General features: G+C 46.2%; 1 pseudogene; it reads left to right on the top strand.

The window, feature by feature from the left end:
* The first annotated feature begins 449 nt into the window (after positions 1-449).
* On the top strand, positions 450-12608 carry LOC120364551 (serine/threonine-protein kinase LATS2 pseudogene; annotated as a pseudogene).
* The last annotated feature ends 446 nt before the right edge of the window (positions 12609-13054 follow it).

Here is a 13054-nt window from a genome sequence, read left to right on the forward strand (position 1 = left end):
TCCAGGGCCCTATTGTAATGGACCTTGGTCAGGCATCACTTTTTTGCAATGAGAAGAAGTCTACTCAAGCTAGCTAGGCCTTCCTGGGATGAGAGAATCTTTACCACTCTGGACCATGCCAAAACGCTGAGGACAGTATCCACATTCTTTTAAGGCTCTATTGCTTTCAAACCTACTTGCCAGAATTCATTTCTCTTCTAGACAGAGATCAGTTGGTTGTAAAGAACAGAAACTATCTCAGGTAACTTAAGTGAAGGAGGGTTTATTGTAAAGAGAATTGGCGGCTACCCCAGCCCCCAGAATAGACTGTTGAAACACTTTATTGAGTCTGGAGCCCTTCCTGAATTAACAAAAGGGAGGATCCATTAGAGGATAATACAGATTATTTATTATTTCAATAGCTTCCCAGGCAAAGCAGGAAAGAAACCAGACCTCTTTTCTGCACAGTAATGGGGCCCACTAACTCTGGGGGAAAGGTAAGATGCCTTCTAATTGAGGAAATATATCCTTTTTCAATATGAGTCTAGATTGTACTCTCTAAAAATGAATGTTTGTTCCTACGAGCAGTGCATGAGCTAATATAACAATTCTACTAATCAAATGAATGGACATAATTTCTGTTAACACATGTAGGAATATTGAAAAGGAAATTCAGCCAAGAAGATCTAAATTCACAACAAACTGCAATCTTGGAGGCTCTTATTTCTTCCCCACCCCCAATCTGCTCCTACACACACAATTTTGCAAGACTTGTATAAAAATAGGCATCATTTTAAACTGGTTAAAGTCATGAGACCCTACCTCTAATTGGCACACTCAAACTGAGACACTTTGGTAAGGTAAGAATGGTAAATGTGGAGAGAGAGAAAGAGCCAAGAAGTGAGATTCCTCCTTGTGGATAGGTGTGGAGTTTTCCCAAGGAAATTGATGGCATTTCTAATAAAGAAAATTTTAAAAGGAGGCCCATGGAGAAGGAAAAATTGTACATATAAAAGCCGGAGAGCTTATGAAGGATCTGGATCTGCAGGTAACATCTCTTTGAAAAGCAAAGAGAAAGTCTAAGGAGTATTTTATTTTTTCCTCTTTGACATAGAATCACTCTTCAGAAATTGCCTAAACTCTTTAGTGACGAAACCTGCATAGAACTACTTAAGCTGTTGGTAATTTTGAAAAGACTGGAAAGAGAGAACTGTAGAGGAAAAGAGAAAGAAGATTTGCCCCTACCATCACCTCTGATTTACTGGAGAGAGACATTAAGCAGGTGGGAATGTAACCACCCAATGAGTTTCCTTTGCCAGCTGCCTAGACAGAGCTGATTTATTAAGACAGGGGAATTACAAATGGCAAAAGAGTAATTCACGCAGAGCCAGCTGTGCGGGAGAGTTTTATTATTACTCAAATTAGTCTCCCGAGGCTTTAGGGGATTAGAGCTTTTCAGGATAATTTGGTGGGCATGGGCGGGTATGGGCTCCAAAAGTTGGGAGTGCTGATTGATAGGGCTGAAGATAAACTGATAGGGGGTGGAAGTGAGTTCTTGCTGACTTCTGGGTGGGATGGCAGAACTGGCTGAGCCAGATTGTCAGTCTGGGTGGTGTCTTCTGCTCCATCAGAATGCAGGGTCTGCAAAACATCTCAAACACTGATCTTAGGTTAGCTAATTTGTTAGTCCTACAAAGCCAGACTGGTCCCCTGGCAAGAAGGGTTTTTTTGGGAAAGGACTATTATCCTTTTTGTTTCAGAGCTTAAACTATAAACTAAATTCCTTCCCAAGGCTAGTTCTGCCTACACCCAGGAATGAGCAAAGACAGTTTAGACTAGAGGTTAGAAGGAAGATGGGGTCGGTTAGGTCTGGTCTCTTTCACTGACCTAATTTCCTAAGTTATGATTTTTGCAAAGGCGTTTCAATAACATTGAGCTCCTGATGGTGACAGGCCACACTGAGAGCAGGGAGAAAACATTCACGGTGAGAGGATAGCACTGCAGAGTAGGCATATTCTCAAAGGGCAATAAGATGCTTTTGCATCTCCCTATAAATTAGAGCATGCTGCCTTCTAAAAGAGGAATTGGAGGAGGCTGGACATTCAAAGTGACCAAATAGCATTTGGTTAAAATTAGTTCTAACCCATATATATGTACAAATATATATAATTTATGTATTATAAGTCTATAAATATATATGTATATATATTTATATAGAGACAGGCTCTCGCTATGTTGCCCAGGCTGGTCTCAAACTCCTGGGCTCAAGCTATCCTCCCACCTGAGCCTCCCAAAGTGCTGGGATTATAGGCATGAGCCACGGTGCTTCAAATCCAAAGTTCCCACACTCCGCTATCCTGACACCACACACCTCAGCATTTCCACATCCTTTCTTGCTGCCTCAGTTCTTCATGAATCTGGTGTCAGGCACAACCCTTTTATCAATTTTCTTAAAGAAATGTACTCTGAAGGTGTTGAGGGTTGGTCATGGGATACGTAATATGAATGTGTTGGGGTTCAGAAAATGATACCCCAAGTGAAGGCCTCAGAAGCAAAGTTTCCCTCTGGCCTTCTCCTGTCCCCATCTCTTGCCCCTCATTCTCCCCCAAGGAAAGCCATAAAAACTATAATCCCAGCTGGGCACAGTGGCTCATGCCTGTGGTCTCAGCACTTTGGGAGGCCAAGGTAGGCGAATCATCTGAGGTCAAGAGTTCAAGACCAGCCTAGCTAACATGATGAAACTCTGTCTCTACTAAAAATACAAAACTTAGTCAGGTGTGGTGGCACTTGCCTGTAATCCCAGCTACTCGGGAGGCTGAGGCAGGAGAATCACTTGAACCCAGGAGGCGGAGGTTGCAGTGAGCCAAGATCGTGCCATTGCACTCCAACCTCAGTGACAGAGGAAGATTTTGCCTCAAAAAAAAACAAAACAAAACAAAACTAGCTGAGTACAGTGGCTCATGCCTGTAATCCCAGCACTTTGGAAGGCCAAGGAGGGTGTATCACCTGAGGTCAGACATTCAAGACCAGCCTGGCCAACATCTTGAAACCCCATCTGTACTAAAAATACAAAATTCAGCCGGGTGTGGTGGCAGGTGCCTATAATCCCAGCTCCTTGGGAGGCTGAGGCAGGAGAATCACTTGAACCCAGGAGGTGGAGGTTGCAGTGAGCAGAGATTGTACCACTGCACTCCAGCCTGGGAGATAGATAGAGATTCCATCTCAAAAAAAAAACTATAATCCCTCTTCCCCAAGGTGGGCTATAGAAACAAGAACCCCTCTCCTCCAAAGCCAGCCATAAAACCTAAAAGTATATTCTAACTTTCCCCTGCCTTTCTGTATAAGAGCTGCTTGTAAAGAAATCCCTGGCTGGGCATGGTGGCTCATGCCTGTAATCCCAATATTTTGGGCAGCCAAGGTAGGAGGATTGCTTGAACCCAGGAGTTCAATACCAGCCTAGGCAACATAGCCAGACCTCATCTCTACAAAAAAAAAATTTAAATTAGCTGGGTGTACTGGTATGAGCCTGTAGTTAGAGCAACTTGGGAGGCTGAGGCAGGGAGGATGGCTTAAGACTGAGAGGTTGAGGCTGCAGTGAGGCATGATCACGCCACTACACTCCAGCCTAAGTGACAGAGTGAGACCCTGTCTCTAAAGACAAAAGAAGAAATAAAGTGAGAAAAAAGGGAATTATTTTTTAAAAGAAAGAAATTTTCTGACCCATCTTGTTTAATATGAGGTTGTAAGACCCCCATTCCAGAAAGGGTCCTGCCCCATACCTGAGAGGAAGGAATGCTGTGCAAAGAGGCCAAGGATAATCTAAACATTTGCAGTCTGTCCCCAATAGGGCATACCCTTTTTATTCAGTCACACTGTTACACAGCTGTCCATTCTTCATCGAACCTAAGCATAAAAATGGATAGCTTTACTAGCCGGGCATGGTGGTATACACAAGTAATCCCAGCTACTCAGGAGCTGATGCAAGATTACTTGAGAACAGGAGTTTGAGGCTGTTGTGAGCTATGATTGTGCCTCTACACTCCAGCCTGGGCAACAGAGTGAGACCCTGTCTCAAAAAAAAAAAAAAAAAAAAAAAAAAAAAGCGTTCTCTCTATATCTTTGGGTCTGCATTCTGAAGTCTCCCATGTCATGTAAATCTGTTATGCTGTTCTCTTGTTAACCTGTCTTTTGTTACAGAAATGTTGGCTGTGACCCTCGTGATTGAGAGGAAAGTGATTACCAGCTTCTGTCCCTATAAATGTCACAGACTCTACCCACCCCACTCTTACTCTCTTTCTTCCCTCCCTTTCCAAAGTAATCAGCAAATAGATGCCTTTCCTTTCTTCTGCTGATGTTTTGTCCATACTCAGACCCCTTGACTTCTCAGCTTCTACCCCAAATGAGCTTGTTGTCATCAAAGTTCTTCCAAAAATCTACAGTGCTCTCTTGAGCAAATCTGGTCAGTATAATTTCCTCCATCTCATAAACTTAGGGTCAAATGACCATCTCACAGAATCCCAGGACAAGAAAAGCCTGGGAAACTAGAACAAGGTTAGAGAGCCAGAGTTCTCCCTTCAATTTTCAAGCCTCCTGGCCCCTCGAGCCCGCTTCCGTCTATGTACCTGTTCCATTCAGCTTCTCTTCAAGCTGGGCATTCTGAGACTACTTATCAGCAATGCACATGGTGTGACAATAGCCATCCCAATTAAGCTCATGTGCCTACCATCAAATGATGGCAGTCATTGTATTGTAGTTTAATTTCTTTTTGCTGTAGGTGGGGGACGATGTTTTACTCTTTTCACCCAGGCTGGAGTGCAATGGTGAAATTTTGGCTCACTGCAACCTCTTCCTCCTGGGTTCAAGTGATTCTTCTGCCTCAGCCTCCCAAGTAGCTAGGATTACAGGTGCCTGCAACCACACCTGGCTAATTTTTGTATTGAGATGGGGTAACATTATGTTGGCCAGGCTGGACTCCAACGCCTGACCTCAGGTGATCCACCTGCCTTGGCCTCCCAGAGTGCTGGGATTAGAGATGTGAGCCACCATGGCTGGCCTCATAGTTTTATTTATTGGGCAATAGAGAGAGCATCTAACTCAGGCGTCCCCAAACTTTTTACACAGGGGGCCAGTTCACTGTCCCTCAGACTGTTGGAGGGCTGCCACATACTGTGCTCCTCTCACTGACCACCAATGAAAGAGGTGCCCCTTCCTGAAGTGCGGCGGGGGGGCTGGATAAATGGCCTTGGGGGGCCGCATGTGGCCCATGGGCTGTAGTTTGGGGACGCCTGATCTAACTGGTAACCTTGGCTCAGATCTAATCAGCTGTTGCCCACGGGTAATGAAATAAGATGAAAGCGGTAGATACGGCCCACTCTTACAAGATCTGTGGTTTAGGCAGGTGCAGAAGTTTGTCTAATCAAAGTAGCTAGTCTATATATCCTCAGTGGTTGTTGAAAGATTTAAGGACACCAATAAATAAAATCCCATTTTCCTGTCCTAGTTCTCAACCAACTGAGAAATAAAGCAAAAGAATAAGGTAAAAAGAGGCTGGGTGTGGTGGCTCATGCCTGTAATCCCAGTACTTTGGAAGGCGGAGGCGGGTGGATCACCTGAGGTCAGGATTTCAAGACCAGCCTAGCCAACATGGCGAAACCCTATCTCTACTGAAAATACAAAACTAGCTGGGCCTGGTGGCAGATGCCTGTAATCCCAGCTACTTGGCAGGCTGAGGCAGGAGAATTGCTTGAATCCAGAAGGTAGAGGTTGCAGTGAGCTGAGATCGCACCACTGCACTCCAGCCTGGACAACAGAGTGACTGACTCAAAAAAAAAAAAAGATAATAAGAGATCCCTGAAATCACAATATTACTGACAAAATTCATACTGGCAAAGGTGTCTATATCATTTAGCAAATGAGTCCCTTGATCCTGAACACTGGAAGTAGGGAGACCAACCCACCCACTCACAGATGGCATAAGAAAATTATAGCTTTCCCCTTGATTAATGTAGATGAATCAATATTGACCATGAGTTGATTATTATTAAAGTGGGTAATGGGTATGTGAATATTTATACTGTTTTCTCTCCTATTTAAGTACTCTGCATTAAATAACTGGGAGTAAATTCAATCATGCTGTAATATCTTCCCCCAATGCTCTCAGAGAGGTATCTAAAACATTTTTTTTTTCTTTCGACAAAGTGTAGAAATTTGCGATGATGCTACCTCAGTCATTAGGCCTTATTTAAGGGATTTTTAATGCCATCCCGTCTGCTTAAATTTTCCTGTACAGTTCAATATACCGATTGAGCCCCAAACTCTGGCATCCCAGTGTACCCCAAGTGTATGCCTGTTGTGTTGTAGCTTCTAAGACTATGGTGCTCTGATGCGTTGAGATGGCAGCAAGCAGCATTTTTCAGTCCTGTTACCTATGTGGCTGCTACCAGTGCATCTTGTTAAATAATGCCTTAAACCCAAGAAACCTGCTTCCTCAGGAGGTTTTCTATCCTATCTCTGCATTTGTTCCCACTAGAGAATGACAATCAACAGATTCCTGATCTGAAAATGCTGTTGACACTTTGGAAACTCGGGCCTCTATTAATAGGTTGACCAACTATCCTAGTTTACCTTGAATGCAGGATTTTCAATGCTAAAGCCAGAAAAACCAGAATGGTTGATCATCTGCCTCAGGCCTAATCAGTACCACCAATAATTCAGCCATAGGCTTTCTTAAGACACTGTCTTTTCTTGACTTTTGAATAGTCTAGGCCTTGAGTAGCAGCTCTTTCTGCCACTGGACATTTGTTTTACTACACTATTTCTCTATATTTTATTTTGTGGCTAATAATTTAAACAGAAAATCAATGGGTTCTGGTTACGCCAAAGCACTCACTCTCAAAAGTTTCCATCCAGAGTTGGATAAACCGACATAGATGCTGGTCTGTGTTCTCTCAACAGACCAGCATCCAACCTAAATCTAGACCCAATGCATCATTTTTCTTCCTGGTTCCATATTAATACATCAAATATTTATAAATCAGGGACCAACTCTTAGGTCCCTGATTTATAAATATTTAGACATTTCTCAGGACACAGGGAGTACTTAAACCTTTACATAGCAGAGATAATGACATACAATAAACTGTTACCTGGAAACTTCTAGTGATGCTTTGAGTACTTTACAATAATTGTTCTGGTCTTCCTCTTAACTCCATTAAGTTTTTCTGTAACTAGCTGGTGTATCTGTCGCCATCTTTAAGGAACGAATCCCTGTTTGCTCATGCTATGATCTCCCTCATGCTTTCCCTCCCCAACCCAATTTTGAGATGCGGCACCTTAATAGTTTTCTATATCTAGATCCTTTTGATGGACTAATTTCAGCCAGCACTGAAATCTATGCTTTTTTTTAGCTGTTAGATTTATTTAGGACCTACTGACTGTTTCTGAGCTCATAATAACTCAGTCAGCTTGTTTTTCTGATACTCTCTTTAAGAGCAATTAAATCTAGTTGCATGTCCTTTTCCCTTTTTATTTATGAATATTTGTCTTCTCAAGACATAATGAGAACAGCACTTGAACCTGAGATGAGCCATAAGAATTCCAGGTTAGTCTCTTCATGGTTCCCTTTCTCGGATAAAGTCATTTCAGAACATTTCAATGGATCAGATTTGGAGCAGCCTACTTACACTGGTGAATCCCACAACTAATAAATAATTGTTCGCACCCCACTCACATCTGAAAGATTCAGGGTGTCTTTTACAGGTACAGGACTCCCTTTTCTTTCTTTTCTCCCTCTTCTTTTCTCCTTGATCAAAGCCTTGCCTCAGCTGTCCCTACTTACTAAGGCACTGCAGCTCACCAGCATCTCCATGGCCCTCACGTGGCTCGTGCACATATCCTAACTCTGATGCCTGTGTAGTTCAAGAATAATCTACAGCACACTACACCCAAAGCTCTCACTTTTGCTATAGTTGTGCCTTTGCTGAGCCATCCCCAAACCCCGCCCACAGAGGCATCTGGCTAAGGCCTACCCTTTTGAATATTAAGGACACCCACGTGCACCTTGACGGAGTCATTTTGGCTGAATGCAGGCAAGACCAGCTACTGTTTCCCTAAAATCAGCCCAGAGCCCTGTCTCTATAAAAACAGATCCTCACCTGTGGATAAAGTCTCAAGAGTTGTGGGGTCCTAGCAAGGTGAAAGTCCCACCTGAGGCCGGGTGTGGTGGCTAATTCCTGTAATCCCAGCACTTTGGGAGGCCGAGCTGGGTGGATCATCTGAGGTCAGGAGTTGGAGATCAGCCTGACAGACATGGTGAAACCCCGTCTCTACTAAAAATACAAAAATTAGCCAGATGTGGTGGTGCATGCCTGTAGTCCTAGATACTTGGTAGGCTGAAGCAGGAGAATTGCTTGAACCCAGGAGGCAGAGGTTGCAGTGAGCCAAGATCATGCCACTGCACTCCAGCCTGGGCGACAGAGCCAGACTCCATCCCAAAAATTAAAAAAAAAAAAAAGTCCCGGCAGGGCGCGGTGGCTCAAGCCTGTAATCCCAGCACTTTGGGAGGCCGAGGCAGGTGGATCACGAGGTCAAGAGATCGAAACCATCCTGGTCAACATGGTGAAACCTCGCCTCTTCTAAAAATACAAAAAATTAGCTGGGCATGGTGGCGCGTGCCTGTAATCCCAGCTACTCAGGAGGCTGAGGCAGGAGAATTGCCTGAACCCAGGAGGCAGAGGTTGCGGTGAGCCGAGATCATGCCATTGCACTCCAGCCTGGGTAACGAGTGAAATTCCGTCTCAAAAAAAAAAAAGAAAAAAAAAAAAAAAGACCCACCTCACTGGCAGTGAAAATCTGAAACTTCCTGCTCAGTTACAACAGATGAAAAACCAATTACATCCATTTAAAAAGCCTTCTGGCTTAACATAAGCTTCCACAAAACCACTGCAAACACAAATGCATGTTTACTCAAATCCAAATCCCAAACTGGCTTCACCAAAAGCCTCTTAACATATTAGTTGGGTCTCCAAATTTCACCCCCCTGTTTATTTTTTAAGGCTCCTGGTCCAGTGAATCAGATGTTGAAGTTGTGTGGATCCTCAATAAATGGCACACTTTTCCCTCTCCTGAGTTCAACACCAAATAAAAGGTAGAAGCCAACAATCATTTTTACGACTGATAAATATTAGAAAGATGGCTTATGTCGATAGATAAAATAACTTTGTAATAGTGAATTTCAGAAATAAAGAGAGGTTTACCTACACAGGGCAAGCCCCTTTAGAATGTCCTCAGTGCTTCCAGAGCAAGACGCCGCCGGAGACTGGGGGCTATGCTAGCCTTCCCGCCAAGGCCCAGGGGGGCCCGCCCAGCACCAGCCTCGCTTTCCCACCCCCCCGCCCCCGGGATCTACGTGACACACCCACACCACAAGCAGGCCGGCCCAGCGGCCCACCAGCTGCATTTGCTGGGCTCCCGCAGCCAGGTGTTCACCAGCGACAGCCCCTCTCAGAGCCTGCTCACCCCCTCGCGGAACAGCCTCAATGTGGACCTGTATGAATTGGGCAGCACCCCCGTCCAGCAGTGGCCGGCCGCCACCCTGGCCCGCCGGGACTCCCTGCAGAAGCCAGGCCTGGAGGCGCCGCCGCGCGCACACGTGGCCTTCCGGCCCGACTGCCCAGTGCCCAGCAGGACCAGCTCCTTCAACAGCCACCAGCCACGGCCGGGCGCTCCTGGCAAGGCTGAGCCCTCCCTTCCCGCCTCCAACACCGTGACGGCCGTCACAGCCGCACACATCCTGCACCCGGTGAAGAGCGTTCGTGTGCTGAGGCCCGAGCCGCAGACGGCTGTGGGGGCCCTCGCACCCCGCCTGGGTGCCCGCGCCTGCGCCCGCCCCGGCCCCGGCCGCGGCCGCGGAGGGCCTGGACGCCAAGGAGGAGCACGCCCTGACGCTGGGAGGCGCGGGCGCCTACCCCCTGGACGTGGAGTACGGAGGCCCAGACCGGAGGTGCCCGCCGCCACCCTACCCGAAGCACCTGCTGCTGCGCAGCAAGTCTGAGCAGTACGACCTGGACAGCCTGTGCGCGGGCGTGGAGCAGAGCCTCCGTGGGGGCCCCAGCGAGCCCGACGGCGGCGGCGACAAGAGCCGCAAAAGCACCAAGAGGGACAAAGGCGGGAAGGATAAAAAACAGATCCAGACCTCTCCCGTTCCCGTCCGCAAAAACAGCAGAGACGAAGAGAAGAGGGCGTCACGCATCAAGAGCTACTCGCCATACGCCTTTAAGTTTTTCATGGAGCAGCACGTGGAGAATGTCATCAAAACCTACCAGCAGAAGGTCAACCGGAGGCTGCAGCTGGAGCAAGAAATGGCCAAAGCTGGACTCTGTGAAGCTGAGCAGGAACAGATGCGAAAGATCCTCTACCAGAAAGAGTCTAATTACAACAGGCTAAAGAGGGCCAAGATGGACAAGTCTATGTTTGTGAAAATCAAAACCCTGGGGATTGGAGCCTTTGGAGAAGTGTACCTTGCTTGTAAGGTGGACACTCATGCGCTGTACGCCATGAAGACCCTGAGGAAGAAGGACGTCCTCAATCGTAATCAGGTGGCCCACGTCAAGGCCGAGAGGGACATCCTGGCTGAGGCAGACGAGTGGGTAGTGAAACTCTACTACTCCTTCCAAGACAAAGACAGCCTGTACTTCGTGATGGACTACATCCCTGGCGGGGATATGATGAGCCTGCTGATCCGGATGGAGGTCTTCCCTGAGCACCTGGCCCGTTTCTACATCGCAGAGCTGACTCTGGCCATTGAGAGTGTCCACAAGATGGGCTTCATCCACCGAGACATCAAGCCTGACAACATTTTGATAGATCTGGATGGTCACATTAAACTCACAGATTTCGGCCTCTGCACTGGGTTCAGGTGGACTCACAATTCCAAATATTACCAGAAAGGGAACCACGTCAGACAGGACAGCATGGAGCCCAGCGACCTCTGGGACGACGTGTCTAACTGTCGGTGTGGGGACAGGCTGAAGACCCTGGAGCAGAGGGCGCGGAAGCAGCACCAGAGATGCCTGGCACATTCCCTGGTGGGGACCCCAAACTACATCGCGCCCGAGGTGCTCCTCCGCAAAGGGTACACTCAGCTCTGTGACTGGTGGAGTGTTGGCGTGATTCTCTTCGAGATGCTGGTGGGGCAGCCGCCCTTTTTGGCACCTACTCCCACAGAAAACCAGCTGAAGGTGATAAACTGGGAGAACACGCTCCACATTCCAGCCCAGGTGAAGCTGAGCCCTGAGGCCAGGGACCTCATCACCAAGCTGTGCTGCGCTGCAGACCACCGCCTGGGGCGGAATGGGGCCGATGACCTGAAGGCCCACCCCTTCTTCAGCACCATTGACTTCTCCAGTGACATCCGGAAGCAGCCGGCCCCCTACGTTCCCACCATCAGCCACCCCATGGACACCTCGAATTTCGACCCCGTAGATGAAGAGAGCCCTTGGAATGATGCCAGTGAAGGTAGCGCCAAGGCCTGGGACACACTCACCTCCCCCAGTAACAAGCACCCTGAGCACGCGTTTTATGAGTTCACCTTCCGAAGGTTCTTTGATGACAATGGCTACCCCTTTCGATGCCCAAAGCCTTCAGGGGCAGAAGCTTCACAGTCTGAGAACTCAAATTTAGAAACCTCTGATCTGGTGGATCAGACTGAAGGCTGCCAGCCCGTGTATGTGTAGACGGGGGCCGGGCACCCCCACCGCTCGCCGCCTCCCAGGTCCTGGAGCCGGTGCCCTAACTGGCCCACAGGGAAGCCGAGGGCCGCTGTGTTTGAAATTAGTCCACTGATTACTTCACTTGAAATTCTGGTCTTCACCAAGAGAACCCAAACAAGACACTTTTGAAAACAGGACTCAGCATTGCTTTCAATTGGCTTGTCAGGACCCTCACTCACTGCATTGAAACGATATTTTTAAAAATTTAGTACAGTTAGAAAGAGCACTTATTTTGTTTATATCCATTTTTTCTTACTAAATTATAGGGATTAACTTTGACAAATCATGCTGCTGTTTATTTTCTACATTTGTATTTTATCCATAGCACTTATTCACATTTAGGAAAAGACATAAAAGTGAAGAACATTTGATAAGAAATCTCTGTGCAATAATGTAAAAAAAAAAAAAAAAAGGTAACACTCTGCTCGATGTCACGGAGACCGTTTTATCCACACAATGGTTTTGTTTTGTGGTTTTTCCCACATTTCAAAATTGTGATATAATGTTAAAAGCTGCTTTTTTTTTTTTTTTTTTTTTGGCTTTTTGCATATTCTAGTATAATAGGAAGTGTGAGCAAGGTGATGTTGTGGCTGTGATTGCCGACGTCTGGTGTGTGGAGAGCACTGCATGAGCAGAGTTTTTCTATTATAAAATTACCGTATCTTGCCATTCACAGCAGGTCCTGTGAAGACGTTTTTACCGAGTGTCTTTAAATGAGGTGTTCTAGACAATGTGCTGATAACGTATTGTGCGGGTGACCCCTTTGCTATGATTGTATCTCTTTACTGTTTTGTTAAAGAAATGCAGATGTGTAACTGAGAAGTGATTTTTGTGTGCGTGTCTTGGGTGTGATTGGATGCTTTCGGGGGGGGGATGAGACATTTGTCATATACTGAACTTATATACATCAAAAGGGATTAATTCAGCTATGCCAAAAAAATTGAAATGAATCACGGACACACGTCCATTTCTGTAGTCCGTATGCTCGTTCCTTCTCGGTAGGGCTGGTTTGCCATAGCCCTGCCCCTACTACTTAACCTTTTTGCTGACAGACTGCCCACACAGAAAGGTTCAGTGAATTTTCTTGTTCTGTTTTCTTCTGTTACCATCAGGAAACTGAGTCATCTAATGATTCTCTCTCTCTCTCTTTTTTTTTTTTTTAGTGTGCTTTGAAGTGTCAAATCTTAACTTGGTTTAAACAATGCATATTTCTAACCTTTTGTAAAAAAGCAAAGATTCTTCAAAATGACATTGGAATAAAAAAATAAGCCATACATAGTTTCTTAGAAGTATAGATGTGTGTGTGT

Source organism: Saimiri boliviensis, chromosome 6 (assembly GCF_048565385.1).
Source record: "Saimiri boliviensis isolate mSaiBol1 chromosome 6, mSaiBol1.pri, whole genome shotgun sequence".
Classification (NCBI taxonomy): domain Eukaryota; kingdom Metazoa; phylum Chordata; class Mammalia; order Primates; family Cebidae; genus Saimiri; species Saimiri boliviensis.